Raw genomic sequence first — 26,956 nt, 5'->3', positions numbered from 1 at the left:
TAAATATCTAAATTTTATCTTTTTCAAATACAAGTTGGATGCCCTGAAACCAATGAGTTAAATGTTTCCATTATAGCATTCCATGTATAGCATACATAAAACTACTCGTATATTCCTGAGAACGCTATGAAAACTTTATTGACAATGTCTAAAGCATCTTACCCCATCCTTAACTTTATTGAGTTAGAAGTGAGTCCTGTGTCCTTTACAATTTCTACATATATGTCACAACATCTTCTTCATATCATTATGTGAATTTTTAAGGTCAGATCACTGGACATCTGTATATTTGTTTCCAAGATATTTATTAAGCAAATAAATGAAGCATTGCCTATTATTTACATTTACGTTTCTGGAGAATGCAAATAAAAATGAGTTATAATTCAATTTTACATGGGCTATAGTGCTACATTGCCTGACACCCACAAAAGTAAAAGAAAAGGTATAAGCTCAGGTATTTCATAAGCCGACCAGTTTGGCTGTATAACATGATGGCAAATGTGATGAAAAAATATCAGAAAAGTAGAAAGGTAGGGTAGACTCTTTCTCAACATAGCAAGAAGTTATCTTTTAGTGTATTTACTAAGGGGAGAGTGGACATTTTAAAGCAGCAAGTAGATGAAATCTTTTTACACTTTTAGGAAGATAACTATAGAAAAAAAAGCATGGATTTAGCTTCAAAAGATAAAATAAACTCATTCTATTGCCACATAGCTACCCAGATTTGTACCAAATATCAATTCAAAATGATGTTCTTCATCACATAATAACAAATTTAGTAAAAATGTTATAAAACCTGTAAGAAGTGATTTAATTTCTATGGTCTATAGAACCTCAAAAAAGAAACACATCATTTCTAACAATAAAAAAAGCTCTGCCCACAGTGGATAGATATATAGGCAATAAGTAAGTTCCTTTTCAGTAGAATGTCATTGAGGCTACTGGAACTATTCGAATATGCATGGCTGAGAAGCATATTTAGAACATTTAAGCCCCAACTTATTTGATGTGAAGCCCAAGAAACCTCACATTTCATCTAGTAAACTAGGTAACAGTGGGCATACAGTTCACTGAAACAGAAAATCCAGGATGAGATTTGTTGAGGAATGGGAGAGGTGATTTGGGAACATGATCAGGTTAATTTGCATGTAAGACATTCATATGCAGAGTGAAGACGTCAGTCTGGAGCTGAGGAACAAATATGGGGCCAGGATTCTCGTGACATAGCAAACAGATGAAAAGAGAGAAACTTAGAGAGTTTTGGAACTAGCAACTGAGGCTGTTCCAAGTTTAGAACAAAGGTACATCAATACTTAGGAAAGAAAAAACAAAACAAAAGAGAAGCTCACCAAGGACACAAAACATGGCTAAAGAGAAGCATAAGCCAAAAGTCCCACAGAGGTAAAATAAGATAGTGACCTTAATGTTCTTATTGGATTGGGCAATAAAAAACAAGAAGCAAGTAAGTCAATAGTCAATGTCTTCCTAGAAATTTGACAGTAAAGGAAAGGGAGAGATTTAATTACATGTTTAGTAGCTCCAATTTTGCTCCCAATTCCAATGTGTGAGTTTGTTTCCCACTACCAAGCAGTTCTACACTAATTTGGTATCCTACAATTGAAGTCATTTCTGACTCTATTTACTTGGAGATGGCATCAGATTTCACAGGTTAAGGGCTCCCACAAGACTCTCCCCACCTCAGCTGCCCATAGCAAGCCCAGGTTATTGCCTGTGTTTCTGACTTACTGGCTATAAATCACCTCTACCTTGGGTTCAATTAATTTGCTAGAAAAGCTCACAGAACTCAGAGAAACCTTTTATTTACTATCTTACTTGTTTGTTATAAAAGGATATTACTCAGTGCCGGGGTGTTATCCAACATCTAGAAGGGTTCAGGAATCTGGAGAAGGGGCTGTGAGTAAATTAATGAAGAGACTAGACATGAAATATAAATTTGGAAGGCATTTTGGGGAGCCAGTGGAGACCTAGCTTCAGTAACCAAGTTCTCTGAATCTCTGGATCCCTAACTTTTTATTAACACGAATTGCCCTAAAGCAAAGCAGATATACTTATCAAAGGTAAGGTTTGGTATACAGTAGGTATTGTCAGGTTGGGGGAACTGCCTTGGGCTGTCAGGCAGCAGGCAATAATATTTGCAGATGTTCAGCCCTGCTGAAGCCTCAAGATTCATCAACCTTTTGATGAACTTTTTGAATTTTATTATGCCCAGCTGGAATTAGCGTCCAGCAACTCAGGAACAGCCAGGCAGAATTGATGCCTAGGAAGGTATGCAGAAGGAGTGCAGAGTTTCCATACTCTCTGAGTGTGCCACTCTCCCTGAATCTCCAAATGTTCAAAGAACCCAATCTTTTGGGGGGGTTTGTGGAAATTTTATTACATAGGTACAATTGATTAAATCAGTAAAGTGAACTTATATGTTTACTGGAATTCTACATTTCAGGTAGAGTGGGTAATATATAGCTTCAATTAGATTGTGAAAATTTAAGTATGCATTAACAATTTAAAAGATAATAGCTATAATGCCAATAGGCATGTTAAAATGTAAATCTAAAAATATATTTAAATAATATTAAAGAAGGCAAGAAAAGAGGAAAAGTGGGACAAAATGCCAAGAGGACAAAGAAACAATTTAATTTAACTGTAGGCTTAAATCCAGCAATTGGTGACTTTATTAAATGTTAATGCACTATCTACTCCAATTAAAAGCCAGAGATTTCTTCATATAAGGTTACTTACTATTCAATGAACCACAGATTATAGTCGAAGTGGGGGAATTGGATACATAGAAAGATGTATCATTTGCATTACGGTACAAGGTGGGTCTTGATATGCAAAGTAAAACTCAGGGGTTCTGTTACTTAGTTGAGATTTAAGGTTATCTGCAATCATGATATCAACAATTTTTGCTGACCCAAAATTACATAATTGGGACGTTTTAGAGATCTTGTGAGTGACAAACCAAATGAAGATTTGTACTATTTAATAACAGTCTTTATATCAGTGGTTCTCAACCTGTGGGTCGCGACCCCTTTGGGGGCCGAAATACCCTTTCACAGGGGTCGCCTAAATACATCCTGCATATCAGATATTTACATTACTATTCATAACAGTAGCAAAATTACAATTATGAAGTAGCAACGAAAATAATTTTATGGTGGGGGTCACCACAACATGAGAAACTGTATTAAAGGGTCGCGGCATTAGGAAGGTTGAGAACCACTGCCTTATATGCACTAAAAACACATAGTTTTAACAAATATAGAATAATGTGTTTTTATATATACTGGAGGCCCGGTGCATGGATTTGTGCACTGGTGGGAAACATGGTGTGTGGTTATCAGCCCACTGTGGGCGCCGTTCATCCCAGTCAGCTGAGTGGCTGTGGACCCACCCTCTGAGTGGCTGCTGAATGAGGAAATTATTTCAAGCTGATATTTTGGGGTAATATATTGGGTAAAAGGCGTGTTCGGTGTCCTGGAGGAACCTGGTGGAGAGCTTTGCACTCCAAAGTCACTCAGTGAATGTCCTTGATGTGTGATGCCAGGTCGGTGATACCATCAGGGATGTTCAGGGCAGCTGTGCTCCAGGATCTTCAGCCATCAGGACAGCCTCCCTGGGGGGTCCACAGTCACATCTCCTCTTGCCATCTGCCTGTGCCAGCTCCCCACACTCTTTCTAGAACATACCTTAGAGAGCCTGTATCAGCTGGTGGGGTCAGGCCAGAGTCTGGATTGTCTCAGGTATTTGATAGGTCCAGAGACTTGGCCTCACCTTGGGCCTGCTAGCAGCTGCTCTGGCAGTTGGAGCAGCTGCTCATCCCAGTCAGCCGAGTGGCGCTCCCACTGTAGGAGCACACTGACCACCAGGGGGCAGCTCCTGTGTTGAGCGTCTGCCCCCTGGTAGTCAGTGTGCATCATAGCAACTGGTCGACTGGTCATTCTGGTCTTTCTGTCCTTCGGTCGCTGAGCTTTTATATATATAGATATATTTTTATTAATTTCAGAGAGGAAGAGAGAGGGAGAGAGAGATAAAAACATCAATTATGAGAGAAAATCATTGATCAGCTGCCTACTGCATGCCCCCTACTGGGGATTGAGCCCACAACTCAGACTTCTGCCCTTGACCAGAATTGAACCTAGGACTCTTCAGTCACCAGGCCGATGCTCTATCCACTGAGCTATACCAGCTACGGTAGTAATGCGTTTTTATTAATTCATAATCATTGGCTATATGTTGTATAGAAGTTTAAGTTCAATTTCTCAAGTAAATATGTCTTTGTAGATCTCACTCACATTTTCTCTCTTTCCTATCTATTACCTATCCATCTAACTACCTATCAATCCATCCATTTATCTATCAGTAATATGCTCAGGCTGCATAGCAGAATATCACATAGTTGGTGGCATAAACAACAAAATTTATTTGTTCATAGTTTTGGAAGCAAGAAGATCAAGATTAAGTTGTTCTTAGGGTTAATTTCTCATGAAATATCTCTTTCTGACTTACAGAAGGTCACCTTCTCACTGCATCATCACATGGCCTTACCTCAACATACACTCATACAAAGAGAGTGCTCTCTAGTGTTTCCTTCTTTTTATAAAGATACCATTCCTATCAGATTAAGACCCCACCCTTTTCATCTCACTTAACACTGGAGGTTAGGGCTTCAACATGTGAATTTGGGAAGATACCATTCAGTTCATTATATATATAGACACAAATTAGACTCAAAACATACACAACACACACATATATAATATTCTCTCCTTAGAAACAGGTAAACTTATAAAATTATCTATAATTTTACATATTTAATACAAGTTGAAAATAACTGTCAGATTTAGAAAAGGTAATTTTAAAAGATCTATATAGATTAACTAGTGGCCTGATGCACAGACTCGTGCGCATTGAAAAGAAATTGATTAGAAGGTGGCCGGTGGGGCCGGACTGGGTGAGATGGGCTGGACACGCCCTGGAGGCAGCCTCCCTTGATCCCTCCCCACCGGCTGCACCTGGGGCAGCACTGCCCCATGGCTTGAAGGGCATCTGCAGTCACTGCAGCTCGGCAATAAACCAGATTCTGGGCAACAGTGCCCCAGCAACAACATAACCCACAGCTGAAGGTGGAATTGTGTGGCCCCCACGAGGAATTGGGCTCCTTCTTCTCTGGTTCTGGGGTGTGTCACCCAAGAACCACTGCTGCCAAGCCACTGCAGCTCAGCAGCTCCTGCATTGAGCATTTGCCCCTTGGTGGTCAGTGTGTGTCATACATACTGGCTAGTTGGCCAGTCACTTAGCCTTTTATATATACACTAGAGGCCAGGTGCACAAAAATTTGTGCACTTGGGGGGGGGTCCCTCCGGCTGGCCTGTGCCCTCTCGCAGTCTTGGACCCCTTGGGGGATGACCACCTGCTGGCTTAGGCCCGCTCCCTGGGGAATTGGTCCTAACCTGGCAGTCAGACATCACTCTGGCAGCCCAGGAGCCCTCAGGGGATGTCCACTTGCCAGTGGGGAGCAGACCTAAGCTGCAGTCAGACATCCTTAGCGCTGCTGAGGAGGCAGGAAAGGCTCCCACCACCACTGCTGTACTGGCAGCCGTCAGCCTGGCTTGTGGCTGAGCAGAGGTCCCCCTGTGGGAGCGCACTGACCACCAGCGGACAGCTCCTGCATTGAGCGTCTGCCCTTGGTGGTCAGTGTGTGTCATAGTGACCAGTCATTCCTGGTTGTTCTGCTGTTAGGGTCAGTTTGCATATTACCCTTTTATTATATAGGATAGAGGCCTGGTGCATGGGTGGGGGCTGGCTGGTTTGCCCTGAAGGGTGTCCCGGATCAGGGTGGGGGTCCCACTGGGGTGCCTGGCCAGTCTGGGTGAAGGGCTGAGGGCCGTTTTCAGGCTGGCCAACCCCCCTGGCAATGGAAGCTCCCAGCCTCTCCTTTTTTTCTTTTTTTCTTTTTTAATTCTGGGATTTATTTACCTTCAATAATTGAAACTTCGTTGCCTTCAGTGGAGCTCAGAGCTGGCTCCTGCTCGCTCCAGCTCTGTGGCCACAGCTGACTGAAAGCAGGTATCTGGGGTTTATTTATCTTCTATAATTGAAACTTTGTTGTCTTCAGTGGAGCTCAGAGCCGGCCAGGAAGCTTGGCTTCCTCCATCACTGGAGCAACCAAGCCTCCTGCTTGCTCCAGCTCCGTGGCTGCCAGCCGCCATCTTGATTGGGTTAATTTGCATATAGTCACTCTGATTGGCTGGTGGGCGTGGCTTAAGGCATAGCAAAGGTACTGTCAATTTGCATGTTTGTCTTTTATTAGATTAGATAGATAATAAATTAAAATATAATATAAAATTTTATTCTCACTTATATTACTTTCACATTTTTTAGTCCAAGCTTTACAAGAAATTTTAAAAGTTACCTTTGACAAAAAGTAGACTTTGTAAAAAAATTTACATCATAGATTCACATGGGATATAAATTGACCTGATAATAAGCAACTGAAATAGAAAGGAAGACAGAAAAAGGAACTGAGAAATCATTTTTTGAACAATCAATATGTACTAGACATTTGTTGAACTTCTTAGAATAAAAATTATTTCTTAGAAATGAAACTTGATTTCTTCCTCTCTCCCTCTTGCTTTTATTGTCCTCTCTCTCTCTCTCTCTCTCTCTCTCTCTCTCTCTCTCTCTCAGAAATTTAGGTATTAGTAAATTACCTATGAAATTTTCCAAACTTTTATTTACCTCTGATAACTCTATTTATATTTACAAATACAATTTCTAAAGAGAGAACATTCAAAGCAAATAGTAACTACTTGTCTTAGAAAAACACCAAGACAAGCTGTTGTTTTTATATTGACAAAATCTGTTACTCAAATGTCAGATTTTAAAACCTTACATTTTTATAATTTGATTGCCTCAATAGTTTCATTCAGTGGTTACACTCTTTGTATATACCTCAAGTAAATTAAATTTTAAAGTAAAAATATACCCAAAATGTGGATGTCAATTAATTATTACGGACTCAGCTCAATTCTTTTTTGTTGTTTCTTAATTCAAATTTATCCATTTGAATCCCAAATCTATCACCAATGAATTTCATGCAAGCCATCTATATCTCCTCTTTTGATTGTAATGTATAAAGCAAAGTGCAAAACTGCATTTTCTGGAGCATTGTCTCAATCCATTGAGGTTCTGCTTCCCAGCAATTGTCAACAGTTTGGCTGAAATACATTCACAAAAATTCTTCACAGGTTTGAATGATTCTTATGTTAACAGTTTGCAAAATATTGTTAACGGTATTGCTTGGTAGCCATAGGTCTTAGAATATTGGGGGCAATTTGTATCAGCTTCTAAATATCATTTAATATCATTGGTCTTTGTGAGACATCTGCATTATGTACCAAGAATATTCAAACATAGCCAGTAGGGCAGAAGGAACCCTGACGAGCCTGAATTTTGGGTGCCCTTATTCTGTAGCATTCCATTCACACATTCATGGTTTCTGGCTCTAGAAAGAACCTGTGTCTCAGGATGACCCTTACAGAGGGAGGAAAGCCGGAGTTCGCTTCTGGCTTCTCCAGATATTTTGCTGTGTGACAGCCTTTGGCTGCGATACATATTCTTATTTTAAGGCAGTGGCTATATTGTACCTTTATCCTGAAGTAAACTGGAAATGTGTCAGCATTGCCATTTTGGTCCTGTGAGTCTTCTTTAGCAATCAGAATCTGTGTACCTGTCATATTGAAAGTGTTAATTTATGAATGGTGTTATATTAGAACTGTGGTTCAAATGGGCTGAGAAAAGCACTGTTGACCAATGAGTAATTGTACTCAGAAACCTAATGAATGTTATTTTTAATTCAAAATAGTGTATCATTTATTTATTCTTGGTAATACCATATAGTGATCAGCACTCTATTTGAACACTCCAATTTTCTTTCAAGCATACCCTACAAAACAGTTTCACTATCCCACTGACAAGAACAGGTTACCTATTTTTAATCATTTTTTAAAAACATTTTTATTGATTTCAGAGAGGAAGGGAGATAGAAACATCACTGATGAGAGAGAATCATTGATAGGCTGCCTCCTGCATGCTCCACACTGGGGATCCAGCCAGCAACCCAGGCATGTGCCCTGACTGGGAATTGAACCGTGATCTCCTGATTCATAAGTCAACACAACCACTGAGCCATGCCAGCCGGGCCCTATTTTTAATCCTGATGCTGTGAGACACAGATCCATCTCATAAAGGGAAGTTTCTACTGTGCCAATGCTTAGGTCAGTATCTGGATGGCCCTGCATTGGCCATGTGAATAAAGTGCTGTTGGCTCTGACGAAGAGCCAATCAAGGCCCTCATGAGCATCACTGAGACAAGTTAAAATAAATTAAGAACTTCCTAAATTTTACTCAGACTCCATTATATCATTAAAAATATATCAACTAACTTACTCTTCTGATATCAAGACAGAAGCTTCTAGTTGCTCCAAAGTGTCTTACTAGGCATTCATTTACAGAATTGGTAGAGAGCCCTTAGGTTAGTTTACCTGATCCATCAGTATGCCCAGCAACTATTCTCCAATCTCCCGAACCCATAGGAGAGTGTAGTCCAGTTCTACCTGCCAATGTAGCAGACATTTATTGCACCTTTGCTGAAAATATAGGGCCTGCCCAGTGAGCACACCATTTACCATTCCCCACTGTGTTCCAAGAGAGAATTCACTTGTAATGTGGTCTCTGGATTTTCTCAGAGTGGGGTGAAGGAATGAAATGGAACATTCCCTTCAGGGACCAACCATGACTCATTTGGTTCTGCACACTGATAAATGAAATGTCTCAGAGATGTTTGGGAAATTGAATCAGATCTCTGATGGGTGCAGGTGGCAGAATGACTGACCTCTGCTACCAAGCCATTTTCTTACGGTTTCCATTCCCTTGTTGTATTACCAGAAGTGGGAGTTTTTGGACATTTCATTTTTTTGTCTACTTAAAAACCTTTTCTAGCTTTTTTCTGGTATCAGTAAAATATATTTTATAAAAAGAAAGAGGTAGCACTATATTAATTTCAGACAGCAGATTTCAAGACAAGCAGAGTTATGAATAAAGATGGGCATTACATAATTATTAAAGGGTCAATTCTGTAAGACATAGCAATCAACATGTATGTGTGTAACAACACAATGTTAAACTATATGTGGCAAGCACTAATAAAAAAACAAAGACAAATATAATATATATTCTACCACAGTTGAACGCCCCTCTTTCTGAAATGTACAGACCAGCAAGCAGAAAATCAGTAAAGGCAGTTAAATTCAACAATATCATCAATCAGCTGAATACAATTGAAATCTAAAGGCTACTTCATCCAATAACAGCAGAATACATATAAGCGCTATCAAGAGAATTAGAATACAAGCCCTATACTGTAAGAAAATATTGTCAAAAATCACACTGATAGAGGACTATTATCTAAAATATACAAAAAAGATTAAAACTCAACATTTAGAAACACTCAGGCCTGCCTAGTGCTAAGGTCACACTGCCTCGGAGGCGGAGGCCGCCCCCAACTAGTGGGTGGGGACGGGGGCAGGTGGCCAAGCCCAAGTCCAGCTTTGGTGGGGCCAGCAGGAGGCCTACACCACCCCAGCCCTCACAGGTCCTGGGCCGGACAGTGGCTCAGCGGCAGGCAGCATCTACATGCACTGCGCCCAGGGGTGGCTGTGAGGGGTAAGGGGCCTTGCTGCGGGCTGCTGTGCTGCTGCTGCTGCTCGGTGGGAACACAGTGGCCTGGAGCCGGAGTGGGCATGCACAGACTGCCAAGCCTGCTAGAGCCGCGTGCCCCACCCCACCCCGCCCCAGCCCCGTGCCTGCCTCTGTGGCCTGGCCTCGGACCCTGCCAGCACTTCAGGCAGGGGGAGGAGGCTCACGGCCACCAGCACCCTAGGCTGCACCGCCTGCGCCGCTGCATATTAGAATGACAAAATTCAGAACATTGGCAATACCAAATGCTGGTGAGGATGTGGAGCAACAAGAACTCTCATTCAGCCCAGCCAGAGTGGCTCAGTTGGTTGAGCATCATCCTATGCACCAAAAGGCTGCCAGTTCAATTCCCATTCAGGGCACTTACCCAGGTTGCCAGTCAATACCTGACCCCTGACCCAGTCAGGGCACATAAGGAAGGCAAACAACGATGTTAATCTCTCTCTCTCTCTCTCTCTCTCTCTCTCTCTCTCTCTCTCTTTCTCTCATTCCCCCCCCCAACCAAGCATATCTTTAGATGAGGATTAAAAAATAAATAAATAATAAATATATTTAATCTATAATAATAAAAGTGTAATATGCTAATTAGACCAGACAGCCAAACAACCTTCCAGACGTCCTTCTGGACAACCTTCCGGATGAAGCCGGGACTGCGAGGGCTGAGGCAAGCCACTGCAGCTGCGAGGGCCAAGCCCCTTGCACAAATTTTGTACATCGGGCCTCTAGTATATTTATAAAAAAGAATATAATTCATTCATGGCTGGTAGGAACGCAAAATAGTATAGCTACCTTGGAAGACAGTTTGACTATTTATTACAAAACTAAACATGCTCCTGCAGTATGCTTTAGAAATTGTCTTCCTTGGGATTTACCCAAAGGAATTGAAAATTTATATTCACAAAAAATAGTGCACGTGGATGTTTACAGTAGATTTATTCATAATTCACAAAACTTAGAATCAGCCAAGATGTTCTTCAGTAGGTGAATAAATTATGGTACATCTAGACAATGGAATATTACTCAGTGCTAAAAAGAAATTAGCTATCAAGTCATGAAAAGACATGGATGAACCTTAAATGCATATTGCTAAGTGAAAGAAGGTAAATATGAAAAAGTCTACATATATTTTCAACTATATATTTTGAGACATGAAAAGTAACAGGTTTATATAAGTGGCAGTGGGGGGTGGGTGACTAGGCAGAGCACAGAGGATTTTTAGGGCAGGGAAAATATTCTGTAGGATACCATAATGATGGATATATGTCAATATACAGGTGTCCAAACCCATAGACTATACAATACTAGAGTGAATCCTAAGGTAAACTATGGGCTCTGGATTAGTATGATGTGTCACTGTTTTGTTCATCAACTGTAACAAATGTACCAGTCTGGTGGGGGATGTTGACAATTGAGTTGGCTATATAATTGTAGAGGTAGGAGGTATATGAGAAATCTCTGTACCTTTTCCTTAATTTTGCTGTGAATCTAAAACTGCTCTAAAAAATAGTCAATATAAAATAAATTATTCTCATATTGGATATGTTTCTCAGCCTGCCAAAAGGGTATATAGCACATGAATAGGTTAAAAATACCTGACATAGAATATGTGTTACAAAAAGATGACTTTCTTGATAACATATAAAGAAAAATTTCCTTCCATAAACAATATGTGAAGAGTAAGAAAAATATAAAGTATCACCAAGGAAGTAGAACCCTAAAGAAAGAATAAACACATCTGGTTTTCAGGACCCTGAGGAGCCAGTGCAGTGTTTTCTAGGAGAGTAACAAGGATAAAAGATCATTTTAATAGCGGCCAGTTAGATGGGATTGGGAGATGAAGTGATTTCAGGGAGTTTTGGGGAAAACAGGATTGAACACATATCACAGGAAAAGAAAAATGTCTATTTTGGTTTATTTTTTTAGTCTGGACACCAACATATGTTTCTTCATAAAGCTTATGTGATGGTGCTATTTATTTTTCAAAAGTCACCACAAAAAAATCTTCCCTGCTTTAAAAGAAAATTGAGCCCTGGCTGGTTTGGCTCACTGGATACAGCGTTGGCCTGGGGACTGAAGGGTCCCAGGTTCGATTCCAGTTAAGGGCATGTACCTTGGTTGCGGGCACATCCCCTGTAGGGGGTGTGCAGAAGGCAGCTGATAGATGCTTCTCTCTCATTGATGTTTCTAACTCTCTATCCCTCTCCCTTCCTCTCTGTAAAAAATCAATAAAATATATTTAATAAATAAATAAATAAATAAATAAATAAAAGAAAATTGAAATTAAAAAGCTATAATGCTCAGAATGTAGTAACTTGTTCAAAAGATCTAAGATAAAGAAAAAAGATCCTAACCACATATTCCCTAAGCATTTTAGCTCTCTAAACCTTGGTTTTATTAGTCCAAATTCTTACCAGGGAAATAACTTCACTAGTGTCATTATTATTTTTTAAAATATATCTTAATTGATTTTTTTTTTACAGAAAGGAAAGGAGAGGGATAGAGAGCTAGAAATATCAACATGAAAGAAACATCAATCAGCTGCCTCCTACACGCCCCCCATTGGGGATTGAGCCCACAACCAAGGTACATGCCCTGGACCGGAATTGAACCTGAGACCTTTCAGTCTGCAGCCAGACACCCTGTCCACTGAGGCAAGCCAGTCAGGGAACTAGTGTAATTATTGATAGAGCACATGGAACCAGGTGGCTAATTATTTTACTAAGTTTGTTTGACTAGTATTTATGTCTTAGTGTTCACTAAAAGAGAATTCTGATGGTGTCACAAATTAATTTCTAAATTATGTACATTAGTACTTGCTATATTTCTAGAGTAAAAGTAACCTCAAAGGAAGTTATTAGTTCACAAATATAAGTTTAATGATGAAAGGCATGTAAGAAACAACAATGAGTAGGAATGGAATTCATTTTTGTAAGCTATGATATCTTTGAGTACAGAATATGAATGATTCAGTCAACTTCCATGGGCAAATGTCCTTCCAAAGTAATCGAGTCCTAAATGTCAAACAAAAATAGTTTGCCATAGCCTCATTGAAAATGTTCTGTTCTAAAGGATGTTCTGACTGATAGTAAATTTAATAAAGTTTAGAAATGTCAAGTTGAGTTTTAATTTCAAGTTTGTATCTACTAGAGTGTAATGTGTTACAAATTCAATATATTCAAACCACACTTCAGCTTTTAGATTTTAGCAATAAGAACTTCAGAGAGCAAAATAATCAGGACTCTATTCTACTTTTGTCCTTCAGATAATTGACCTGAACTACAAACCTGTCAAAGTTATTTTAAAATTTTATTTTAAAATAAAAATGACATAGTTAGATTGATAGTCTACAAATCAAGCTGCTTCTTATGATATCTGATAATTAGGCTTAATTTTTAGCTTCTAAGCTAGACTAAACATATGATAAAAATAAAATTTAAAAGATGGTAAAACTTCAATATATCAATTAAACATCTACCTATTCTATAAAAGATGTTATTTTTCAGTAAACATTTAACAACCTTACCTGAGAAAAAAAGTTATGTATGTGGTTAATACAAGTGAATTAATAAATTCATATTTGAATATCTTAAACAATTATAGCCACAAATATGAGGCATAACCTTTGCATAGACAAAACAATTGGCCTGGCTAATTGATTTATAAAATTTAAGCATTTAATTTGGCACCTATCCTATATAATAAAAGCCTAATATGCTAAGTGTCCAGTCACCTAATCATCCATTCAACCAATCAAAGTGTAACATGCTAATGACATGTTAAGGCTGCTCAACTGCTAGCTATGATGTACATTGATCACCAGGGGATAGACAGTTGAGAAGTTGGCCAGTCGCTATGATGTGCACGGACCACCAGGGGGCAGATGCTCAATGCAGGAGCTGCTCCCTGTGGTCAGTGCACTCCCACAGGGGGAGTGCTGCTCAGCCAGAAGCCAGGCTCACTACTGGTGAGCACAGCTGTGGAGGCAGGAGCCTCTCCTGCCTCCACAGCAGCGCTAAGGATGTCCAACTGCTGGCTTAGGAGAGCGGGCCTAAGCCGGCAGTTGGACATCCCCAAAAGCTCCCGGACTGTGAGAGGGCGAAGGCCAGGCTGAGGGACCCCCCCACAGACCCCCATGAGTGCATTAATTTTGTGCACCAGGCCTCTAGTGTTAATATAATCTAGCCTTACAAAAAATATCTCACATTTGAACTTATGTTGATATACACTATAAAAGATAAAGCTAAAATCATAAATTACCTTTTGAAAGTGTTTTTATTTTGTATTATTTACTTTTATTTTGTATTATTTAAAGACATTGTTCCAATCATTTTTTCAATACTCCTGTTATTGATTCTGCAATCCCAAGGTCGTTAGCAACATGACAAAATGTCCCGCAATTCCCTGCTTCCTCCCTGCCATTCCCAAAAAAGATAGGAAGGCTCTTAATGAAATCCAGCCCTTTTTCTTGAGTAACTAAATGGTCTGTGCATTTTTACAAGGTTTTGATTAATTTCCAGACCTCTGAAAAACTTGATTTTAACAAATTTTGCAACTGATAGATATTATTGCTGTTATTAAGAGCAGATTTTCAGAAATCCTTACTCTGATATTCTGAAAGTGCTTCTCTGTACCTGACACTATTTTAACAATACTTTTATCTCAATTTCCTATTTTAAAAATATTTTTATTGATTTCAGAGTGAGAAAGGGAGAGAGAGAGAGATAGATAGAGAGAGAGAGAGAGAGAGAGAGAAAGAGAGAGAGAGAGAAACATCAATAATGAGAATCATTGATTGACTGTCTCCTGCCCGCCCCCTACTGGGGATTGAGCCTGCAACCTGGACATGCACCCTGACCAAGAACCAAACCATGACTTCATGGTTTGTAGGTCAAAGATCAACCACTGAGACACACTGGCCAGCTCAATTTCTGATTTTTAATTACTAGTTTTTAGACATGTAGCTGTTTTATATATTGACATTACATACTGGACTCTTACAAAACTTGCTTAATTGTAGCAACTTTTTTTTAAAAAAATATATTTTATTGATTTTTTACAGAGAGGAAGGGAGAGAGAGAGAGAGTTAGAAACATCGATGAGAGAGAAACATCGATCAGCTGCCTCCTGCACATCTCCTACTGGGGATGTGCTCGCAACCCAGGTAAATGCCCTTGACCGGAATCGAACCCGGGACCCCTCAGTCTGCAGGCCGACGCTCTATCCACCGAGCCAAACCGGTTTCGGCTAATTGTAGCAACTTTTAAAAAATATTTTCCACTAAATGTTTGTATAGATAATCATGTATTTTTGCTTTTCAGTTTTGATGCCTTTTATTTCTTTTCCTTGTGTTAGTATATGGGCCAGTACAACATTGAATGGAAATGCTAAGAGCAGACATACATGCCTTGATTCTGATCTTTAAAAAAGAGCATTCAAGTTTTTACTATTAAATATGATATAATCTTGTATGATTTTTGTAGATACCCTTAATCAAGTTGGGAAATTAACTAAAATGTTTTCCTGATAAATGGATGTAAGATGTTATCAAATACCTTTATGTATCTATTAAGATGATCTTTGTCTGTAGTTTATTTTCTTGTAATGTTGTTGCATGGTTTTGATATCAGGATAATGCAGACCTCATAGAATATTGGAGTATATGCACTTACCTTCAATATTCTGGAATAGTGTGCTTAAAATCTGTAGTATTTGTTCCTTAAATGTTGAATAGAATTTACCAGTGAAGCTATTTAACTTGAGTCTTTGTGAAGATTCAATTTATTCAATATAGTGCTATTCTAATTATCTGTTTCATATTGAGTGAGTCAATATGAATACACCAATGTGGTATTCATTACTTTGTGATTTTCAAATATTTATTCTCCTTATCTAGGTTGTAGATTTTTTGGCATAAGCTCGTTCATAATATTCACTGTATTTTGTTTTTTAATGTCTTTAGAACTTGTGCTGATATCTTTATAATTCTTGACATTGATAATTTTTGTTTTCTCACTTTTTTTACCTAATGAATCTGGGTGGAGGTTGCAATTCTATTGGTATGATAAAAGAACAAGCTTTGTTTATTTTTATTTTCTCTATTAGTATTTTATTTCTCTGGTTTTCAGTCTGATATTTATTATATTTAGTTTGCTTTGCTTTTACTTTTCTTTTAAAATTTCTTGTGGTAAAAGTTGAGTTTATGTATTTAGAAATTTACTTTCTAGTAATGACATTTTATAATATAAATTTCACTCTAAGGATTCTTAGCTACATCCTAAATAATTTTATATGTGTGTCTTCACTTTTATTTAGTTAAAACTATTTTTATTTATTTTTTTATTTCTTCAAGAAACCACAAATTATTTAGAAGTCTTTTGTTTAATTTCTAAATATTTTAAGGTCTTTCAGATATTTTTTATTTATATCTTAATTATATTTTGATTAGAGAACAATTGTACATTACTTCAATTTTTAAAACTTATTCAAACTTACTTTATAGCTTTAAATATAGTCCATATTAAAAAGGCTCTGTACATATTTTAAAAGAATGTGCATTCTGCTGATATTTCTAGAGTGTTCCATCAAAGCCAATTAAGTCAATTTTATTGACAATGTTATTTAAGTCTTCTATATTCCTTACTGATTTTATGTCTTATTCTTTTATTTTTATCCAATATTTAATATGTTTACCCTTTTCCCTCTACTTATAAAATTAAGTATTTTAGTCATTTTGATCTCTTTTGTTGGCTAATTAGTTATAACTTTATTTTATTATTTTAATGGTTTAATAAATATTTACAGTATGCCTCTAAATATTCACACATAGTATTTTATATGGTAAGAGAGGCCTGATGCACAAAATACATGCAAAGGGCTAGGCCCCTCGCAGCCCGGCTTTGTCTGAAAGGTCATCTGGATGGTTGTTCTGCTGTTAGGTCTAATTAGCATATTAGCTCTTTTTATTATATAGGATCATTTATAAGACTTGAAAATAGTGTATTTCTATTTTTAAATTTTTTTAAATAAATATTTATTGTTCAGATTATTAGAGTTGTTCCTCTTTTTTCCCCTCATAGCTCCCCTCCACCCGGTTACCACCCCAATCTCTGCCCTTACCACCACCACTGTCCTCATCCATAGGTGTATGATTTTTGTCCAGTCTCTTCCCGCACCCGCCATACCCCTTTCACCCCGAGAATTGTCAGTCCACTCCCTTTCTATGCCCCTGATTCTATTCTATTCACCAGTTTACTCTGTTCATCAGATTTTTTTATTCACTTGATTTTTAGATTCACTTGTTGATAGATATGTATTTGTTGTTCACAATTTTTATCTTTACCTTTTTCTTCTTCTTCCTCTTCTTAAAAAATACCTTTCAGCATTTCATATAATACTGGTTTGGTGGTGATGAGCTCCTTTAGCTTTTTCTTATCTGTGAAGCTCTTTATCTGACCTTCAATTCTGAATGATAGCTTTGCTGGGTAAAGTAATCTTGGTTGTAGGTTCTTGCTATTCATCACTTTGAATATTTCTTGCCACTCCCTCTGGCCTGCACAGTTTCTGTTGAGAAATCAACTCACAATCATATGGGTACTCCCTTGTAGGTAACTAACTGTTTTTCTCTTGCTGCTTTTAGAATTCTCTCTTTGTCTTTTGCTCTTGGCATTTTAATTATGATATGTCCTGGTGTGGTCCTCTTGGGATTCCTTTTGTTTGGGGTTCTCTGCACTTCCTGGACTTGGAAGTCTATTTCTTTCACCAGGTGGGGGAAGTTTTCTGTCATTATTTCTTCAAATAGGTTTTCAATATCTTGCTCTTTCTATTCTTCTGGCACCCCCATAATTCAGATGTTGGTACGCTTCAAGCTGTCCCAGAGGCTCCTTACACTATCTTTGTATTTTTGGATTCTTTTTTCATTTTGCTTTTCCAGTTGGGTGTTTTTTGCTTCTTTGTATTTCAAATATTTGACTTGATTCTTGGGATCCTCTAGTCAGCTGTTGGATCTCTGTATAATATTCTTTATTTCAGTCAGTGTATGCTTAATTTCTACTTGGTCCTTTTCCATATCCTCGAGGGTCTCACTAGATTTCTTGAGGGTCTCACTAAATTTATTGGCGGTTTCTAGAATATTCTTGAAAAACCTTATAACCATGGTTTTAAACTCTATATCCAGTAGTTTGCTTTCCTCCATTTCTGCCATTTGTCACCTGTTTCTTTTTCTTCGCATTTTGGCTGCTTCCCTGTGTTGATAGAGTGGCTTTGTGTGCTAGGTGTCCTATAGGGCCCAGAGCCTCCTCCTCCGCCCCAATTACCTGAGGTGCACACTCTTGGTGCACCCCTTTGTGGGCTGTGTGCACAGTCTTGTTGTAGTTAAGCCTTGATTGTTGTAGGTATCACTGGGAGGAGTTGACCTCCAGGCCAATTGGCTGTGAGAATTCCCTGTGTCTACAGTGGGAGAACTTCTTTCCTGGAGACACCCTTATGGGGCAAGACTTGCTTCAGTGGGGCTTTGGTGCTCACTGAGTCTGCCTCCTGAGTGTGTCCCTTATGGATCTAAAGAGTTGTAATCTTGATGGTCCCACTCTGACCACTGTGTACACTGGCTCTTGGATCTCTCAGGAGGTGCTAATTTAGCCTCTGCCTGAGGCTACCCAGCAGGAGCTACAGAGAGATCTGCAGATTCCTCTTTCTTGTTTGGGGTTTGGAGGTGCCCAGATGAGGCCCAGCTGTGAAGCAATGAAAGCTGCTGTGGGGCCTTGGGCCTTCTTTTGGATGTTCTGGGTCTCTCTGACCCAGTTGCAGTTTCTTAGGTAATTTTAGATTGCAAAGGGCCAGCCCATTCATATGCAAAAGCCTCTGCACACAGCTTGGGTGGGGCGGGGTCTCAGGAAATCGACAGGGTGGAGCAAACAGCTATGGCTGATCCTCAGCCCTGCCCTAAGAGGCCCAGGGTCTCAGTGTCCTGAAGTAATCGCTGCAAGCACCTCTGAGAGAAAGCTGCCCTCGAGTTCCGCCCAATGCCAGACAGTCTAGTTTCTCCCCATATGAGTCTGGGTCCCCAGAGCCTCACCTGGAACTGGAGTTCAGAGCAGTCGGGAGCTTGTGTCTCCCTCCTGATTGAAAAAGACAACCATGTTCTCAGTTGCCAGCCCTTTCCACATGCACCTCCATACCTCTGCACTTTACTTACACACCGCACCTCCTCTGAGTGTCAGTGTGCTTTTCACTTTCCTTCTAGTTGTAGAATGTCCACTCAGCCAGCCTTCCTGTGGTTCTGGATAATGTTCTTTTTGTCTTTTAGTTGTAGTTTTGAAGTGGTTGTGCGAGGCAGCAATTTCAAGTGTTTACCTATGCCGCTATCTTGGTTTCTCCAATTTTTATTTTTTAAAATATATTTCTATTTATTATTATTAATTTGTATATTTAAAATATATAGAAACATCAATGATAAGAGAGAATCATTGATCAGTTGCCTCTTGCATGACCCTTACTGGGGATTAAGGCTGCAACCTTGACATGTGCCCTCTCCAGTAATTGAACCACCTCCTGGTTCATAGGTCAACACTCAACCACTGAGCAACACTGCCGGACAATAGTGTATTTCTCTTTGTCTCTTCCAGTCTGTATACTGTTGTTAACATTCATTTTATTTCATATGTTTCTTTGTGGGGGATAGATGTAGACAATTGTTTAAATCTTTTATTCTACAGCAAAATTATCAAAAAAAGGAATAACTTTACAAAACAATTATATTTATCTTTAACAGAAATTACACAATTGCTAAATATATTTTTGAGCTTAGCCAGTCTTTAATATTGTTTTCTCTTATTAGTTCCTTTTGTGATGAAAAGGCAGTATTTGTTTTTCTTATAATAGTAAGAAATGCTTATTTGACTTTGCTGGTCCTTTTCCTAGCATGAAAAATGTGTCTCTCTGCTGGAGGCTCCCAATTAAATGTCAGCTTTTGCAGCATCTCCTTTTCCTTGGGATATCAGCATATAAGCTCTTGAACTCTATACCATTTATCGTTTTTTTCACTATCTGATGAAGTCTTCCTTCTACAAAAGAAGAAATGCCACCTCTAAATTGTAGAAATAATAGTTTATACCACATGAAGAAAAATATATTTTGATTCAGTCAGTTCATTCAAATGCCTACTTCACTAGAGAGAAAAATAATGCTAATGTGGTATTCATTAAACATGTATTATTTTAAAAAAATGTTATTGGCTATATAAGAATATTCAAAAAGGTATACATTTCTGTCTTGACAAGGTAAACTTTTGATTACCATTTTGATATGGTTCCTTTCCTTAAAATTTCCTGCATAATATTTAATATCTATTACAAACTTGAATTATAAGGCATCAAGAAAAAGTATAATTTCCTGTGAAATTATTAATTCATTAGACAGTAATTCTAAAGTGTAATAGAAACTTATTCAATTAAATTCAGTCCATGACAGAAGATATTGCTTTCATACTTCAAGTTTTATTATGTTAATATATACATAATTCATTTGATAATATGATTTTATTAAATTCTCTCTATTTTCTATGAAAGGATACATTTGTTATTGAGTTTCTCATAGATACTAGATCAAAGGTTTTCTCACTTATTTAAGATTAGTTTTCCCTCAAAGTTCTGTTATTATTCCTAAGATTTAAAAAGCATAAATGCATTTTCAAAGTTTACAAATGCAAGTGGCAGAACTTAAATTCAAATCAAGTGTGTTCAAATGCAAAGCCTCATGCATTTGCCATTAATATATGTTTCATATTTTATAGAGTGATATATATATATTACTATTAAAATAATAAAGCAGGTTTCTATTAAAATGTATATTGCTCATGTAAATTCACCCATAAATCACTAGTAGTTGAATCTCAGAAGGAAGGGAGGAATGGGTGGGTGAAAAGAGATCAACCAAAGAACTTATATGCATATATGCATAACCCATCGACACAGCAATAATGTGGTGAATAGTGGGGTCAAAGGTGGGCTAGAAGGGGTCAATGGGGAAGGAAAGGGGACATATGTAATACTGTCAACAATCAAGATCAAAAAAACAAAACAAAACAAAACAAAAAATATTATGGAGAAAATGCTACTAAATGAAAAGAGTCAAGTGCCATAAGCATGTATATTGTGTTACTTTCTTTTTAAGAAATGGAAAAATAATTAACATAATAATTTACTATTAAAAATAAATAGATAAATTCACCCATCTCTCATTTAATAGGAATCATTTTTTTCCTATAAACCTACTAAAAGCCCAGTGCACGAATTGGTGCACAGGTGGGGTCCCTCAGCCTAGCTGGTAATCGGGGCCACCGGCTGGAGGGAAGGACCACAGGAGGTTGGCTGACCACAGGAAGTTGGCTGGGAGTGCACTAACCACCAGGGGGCAGCTCCTGCATTGAACGTCTGCCCCCTGGTGGTCAGTGTGCATCATAGCAATTGGTTGACCAGTCGTTCTGGTCCTTCTGCCATTCGGGCACTGGGCTTTTATATATATACTAGAGGCCCAGTGCACAAAAATTTGTGCACTCGGGGGTAGGGGGTCCCTCAGCCCAGCCTGTGCCCTCTCGCAGTCTGGGACCCCTCGGGGGTGACCACCTGCTGGCTTAGGCTTGCTCCCCAGGGGATTGGGCCTAAGCTGGCAATCAGACATCCCTCTGGCAGCACGGCAGCCCTTGGAGGATGCCCACTTGCCAGCAGAGAGCAGACCTAAGCTGCAGTCAAACATCCTTAGCGCTGCTGAAAAGGCAGGAGAGGCTCCCAACACCACCGTTGTACTTGCAGCCATCAGCCTGGCTTGTGGCTGAGCAGAGCTCCCCATGTGGGAGCGCCCTGACCACCAGAGGGCAGCTCCTGCATTGAGCGTCTGCCCCCTGGTGGTCAGTGTGTGTCATAGTGACCAGTCATTCCCAGTCTTTCTGCTGTTAGGGTCAGTTTGCATATTACCCTTTTACTATATAGGATAGAGGCCTGGTCCAAGGGTGTGGGCCAGGTGGTTTGTCCTGAAGGGTGTCTCGGATCAAGGTGGGGGTCCCGCTTGGGTGCCTGGCCAGCCTCGGTGAGGGGCTGATGGCTGTTTGCAGCTGGTCGCACCCCCTTCAGAGTGGGGGTCCCCACTGGGGTGCCTGGCCAGTCTGGGTGAGGGGATGATGGCTGTTTGCAGCTGGTCACACCCCCTTCAGGGTGGGGGTCCCCACTGGGGTGCCTGGTCAGTCTGGGTGAGGGGCTGAGGGCCGTTTTCAGGCTGGCAGGCGACTCAACCTCCCAACCTCTCCTCTTTTTCTTTTATTCTGGGATTTATTTACCTTCTATGGCTGTCACTGGGGTTTGTTTGGGTTCTATAATTGCAACATTGTTTCGGTCCTGCTCGCTCCAGCTCTGACGGCTGAAAGCAGGTCTCTGGGTTTTGTTTAGCTTCTATAATTGCAACATTGTGTCTTAGACTGCAGCTCAGAGGCTGGCAAGGCAGGCAGGGAACCTTGGCTTCCTCCATCACTGGAGCAAGCAAGCCTCCTGTTCACTTCAGCTGCCTGGCTGCCAGCTGCCATCTTGGTTGGCAGTTAATTTGCATATAGCCCTGATTAGCCAATGGGAAGCATGTCAGAAGTACGGTTAATTACCATGTTTGTCTATTATTAGATAGGATATAGATATGATTTGCTTATACATCTACCTGTATATGTATCTCTGGTTTTTCTTGTGAGATATTCTTTGGTTTATTTATTTTTTTATTGTTAGATTTATTTATTTATTTATTTATTTATTTATTTTTCTTGGACATTGGTTAATAAAATTATATAGGGTTCAGGTGTGTACATTTCAATATTACATCATCTGTATATTGTGTGTTCACCACTCCAGCTTTTATTTTTTCTTGTATATGATATATCAGCAGCAGCATATGACATTGCTTATTTCATTCTCCTTTATACACATTGCATGGCATCTAGAAAACTTCAATATTTATGATTGAATAATATCCATTTCAGTTCCATTTAATAATTTCCTTTTTTCCTTGATATCTTAATGTTAGAGTGCCTCAAAATACCATCCTTGGATCGTTTCTTTATCTGTAGTCACTTTCTTTGTCATATTCAATCTCAAAATCTTAAATATAATCTATATATGCTAGAAACCCTCATATTTGTAGCTCTAAACTTTTTCTCTCTTTATTTTAAACTCCTTTATTCTAAAGCTTACTTGTGATCTACATTAGATGTCTAAAATGCACTTCAAAAAAAATTATCCTAAAACTTAACTACTGATCTAACTTCTTCAAACCCATGTCCCACAGTGTTCCTCCATCACTTACTGGTGATTTGATAACTTTGATTTCTCTGACCCAAAACTTGAAGTCATCCTTCACTCCTCTCTTTCTATTACACAGAATTTACATTCAAATAGGAAATCCTGTGGTTCTACCTGTTATGTCTAGAGTTTGACCACTTCCCACCATTTTCTCTGCTACCATGCTGGTTGAAGCCACTACTGCTTTACTTGGATTATTACAAAATGATCTGACCACTCATCCTGATCTGATCCTTGTCACCCTTTAGTCCACTATCAATACAGCAGCCAGAGTGGTTGGATAGAAATCCTTATCTATCCAACTTTCAGGAAATGGGCAATGAGTTTAATTTTGTTCCTAGTAGTCCATAAAAAATACAAATTATGGGGAGGTCCAAGATGGCTGCTGATGGGATGGCAGGCTGCAAGATAGTGTAAGAGAACGAAAGCAGAATACGTGGACGTGCAGGGAGTGTCTGTATTTGTGAGAAAGGGACAGCTATATTTCACAAGACTGTTGGGGACTGGCAGACCAGGCTCCCTGGCTGGGCAGCCTCTACTGCTGCTGAAATCTCTCTCAGAGCAGCCGGCTCTGCTGCAGAGACTGTGCCATCTTTAAGGGGAGAGTGGCTATGATCGGAAGCCTAGCCAGACCTCAGATACCTCCTGGGACCCTACAACCACAAAGCCCAGGGACTAGCTGCCTCAGCTGTGAACCCATGAACATCAGTACTCCAGCCTCCCTGACCATGGGCACCTAAAAAGTATGCCAGGGGAAGACAAAATGGTGCTGAATACACGGACGGGACCTGCACCTTCTCACAGAGCAGATAGAAGGAACAGCTGAATTAAACAACATCCACCTGGCATTGGTGAATTAAACACAGTTGGAAATCCATGGTCAGAAAGGTCAGAGATCCCCTGGAGAGAGGTGTGATCTGAGATCCAGGCTGGAGGGAGAAACGTGCTCAGTGGGGACTAGTAGAGTCTCAGAGGAAGACTGTGCCCCACAAAATCCGTGGCCGTTGCAGTCAGTGTAGCCCTCCAATATGGAAGGGGGTCCACAGGGATGCCGGCAGAAGGGGACTCTAGATATTAGCCCACAGCTGGGCTGGACACAGAAAGGCAGCCTGAATTTCTAAACTGGCTGCGCAGTGCCAGGGGAAAAAGAAACAGATCAGCTTCGGCTTTTTTCCTTTTTAACTCTGCTTTTGCTTGCTAAGTCCAGTACATAGGATCTTCCAATGAAAAACACTTGCCAAGACTCCAGGGGAAAGTTGTTTTTGTGGAAACTGGGGATCAGAGTGGGGAGAGATAAACAGGAAATCAGCTCTGGGGCAGTCCATCCTCCAACCCAGTATTAAGTGCAGCAGAGAAAGAAATCTAAAGACTGGGTAGAGAGGTCTTTTAGCCCCGGATATTAATACAGAAACACTGCCACCAGGGGTTGTATCAGAATTTGATTCTTGTGTAAATACAACTAAAGGCAGGCTGAAAAACAAAGGGAGCAGAGAGATCCTGCCTGTTTAAAAACAGGATTGTGGTTTATGACACAGAGGAGCGGTGGATCAAAGGGAACTTCAATACTGTGCTGACTACCTGACAGGAAACAGATATGCCAAGCAGAACCATAGAGGAAGTAAACGACCTTCACTATTTCACTTTTTTATTTTTTATCTTTTACTTAAGAAACTAAATGGTTTTTCTCTCACTTGATTTTACTTTTTTATGATTATATTTTTATTTTTAGTTATTATTATTACTAATATTTTACCTTTTTTAAAGTTTTATTTTATTTTATTTTATTTTATTTTATTTTAGGATTAGGGTTCTACATTTTATTTTTATTTTAGCATTATTTTACTCTATCTCAATTTTTTCTTTATGCCAACACTCTCTTCCTCACTTTTCCCCTTTATTGTCCTGTTTCTCTTACCCTGTTCCTGCTTTAGTTATTCTCTATTTTTACTTTTTAACTCCATGTTAAAAATTGATCTTACTCATATATCTAATTTCCTCTCCCCTACTCCAAGTCCATGCACACTTCTCTCTTCTCTTTCTTCACTATTCAAAATTTTTTTCTTCCTCTCTTTTTTTTCCTTTTTCTTTCTTTCTGTCTTTTTGTTGTTGTTTGTTTGATTGTTGGTTAGTTGTTGTTGTTTGTTTTTTGCTTCTGTTTTTCCTCTCCTTGCTTGTTCTCTTCTTCTATTGAAGCTTAATTAATTTCAATCACCAACTCAGGCCTATCTACTCTCTATTCTCCTTTTCCAAAAGTAAATGGATACATAGATAGATAGATTAAAGAAAGGGGAAAATTATATATATATATATATATATATATATATATATATATATATATTTCTTTTCTATATTTTTATTATTATATATGTCTATATTCTTGTTTTGTATTTTATTTTTAACTTTTCTTCTTATACACTCATTCTCTTTCTACCTACTCTATAGTGAACTGTGGCTATTTCCCCATTCATTCAATTCCTTGACCTTACCTCCTGGAAATAAGCTCTGGCTCCTCAGATTCATCTGGGTATTTGTTGTTCGGGTGTATGTTGTTTGTATTTTTTGGATTAGTTGTTGTTTATTGTTTTCATTCATCTTTGGGTTTTTGTTGTTTGCATTTTTTGGATTAGTTGTTTTATTGGAGTTTTCTCCCCATATACGTACATATTTTTCTCCTTTTTTTTTTCTCTTTCTTTTCTCTCTTACATTTTTTTCCTTTTCTCAATATCATTTTTGCACCATTTTCTATCCCCTAGTTCTCTTTTCTCTGGTGGTCACCTTTATTTGAGGTTATCAGTATCGTGAATACATGTGTTTTTAGTGCCCTGTGCATTGTGTCTTTTTGTGTTGTATTTTGTGCCTTTAAGTCAATGCAGGACAGAGAGATCTACATAACCAGACACCCTGAGAGGAGTCATCATAGGGAGACAAAGAAACAGCCTGCATACAAAAGAAAAGGAGGAAATATCAGAAAAGGAAGTAAATGAAATGGAGGCAAGCAACCTCTTAGAGAAAGAATTCAGAGCAGTGGTCATAAAGACCCTGAAAAGGTTGGAAAACAAATTCAACAATATGTGTAAGAACCAAGAGGAAATGAAGAAGAACCAAGAAGAAATGAAAAATGACATCACTGCAATAAAAAACTCAATAGAAAGCATCAACAGTAGACTAGAAGAAGTGGAGAACCGCATCAATGAGCAACAACAAGGTAGGAAAAAATACCCAAGCAGAGGAGCATCTAGAAAAGAAACTTAAAAAACAGGAGGAGAGCCTAAGGGAACTTTGGGACAACACAACAAAACAACATCCACATAATGGGGGTGCCAGAAGGAGAGGAAACTGAGCAAGGAATAGAAAATCTGTTTGAAGAAATAATGACAGAAAACTGCCCTGATATCAGGAAGAAAAACTCACACAAGTCCAAGAAGCACACAGAATCCCAAACAAGATGAACCCCAAAAGACCAACACCAAGACACATTAAAATTAAGTTGGCAAACAACAATGACAAAGTAAAAATTTTAAAGGTTGCCAGAGAGAGACAGAAAGTGACCTACAAAGGATCTCCCATCAGACGATCGACTGATTTCTCAACAGAAACATACAGGCCAGAAGGGAATGGAATGAAATATACAAAGTTATGCAAAGCAAGGATCTGAATCCAAGAATACTATACCAGAAAGGCTGTCAATCAAAATTAAGAGTGAAATCAGGAGCTTCACAGACAAAAAAGGACTTAAGGGTGTTTATTACCACCAAACCAGCAATGCAAGAAATGGTCAAGGGGCTGCTATAGAAAGAAGAAATAGGAAGAGAAGAAGGAACAAGGCATAAAGAGTAAAAATGGTGACAAAC

Source organism: Myotis lucifugus, unplaced genomic scaffold (genome assembly GCF_000147115.1).
Source record: "Myotis lucifugus unplaced genomic scaffold, Myoluc2.0 scaffold_306, whole genome shotgun sequence".
Taxonomy (NCBI): Eukaryota; Metazoa; Chordata; class Mammalia; order Chiroptera; family Vespertilionidae; genus Myotis; species Myotis lucifugus.
The sequence above is the reverse complement of the archived record's forward strand: the minus strand, read 5'-3'. Positions refer to the sequence as shown.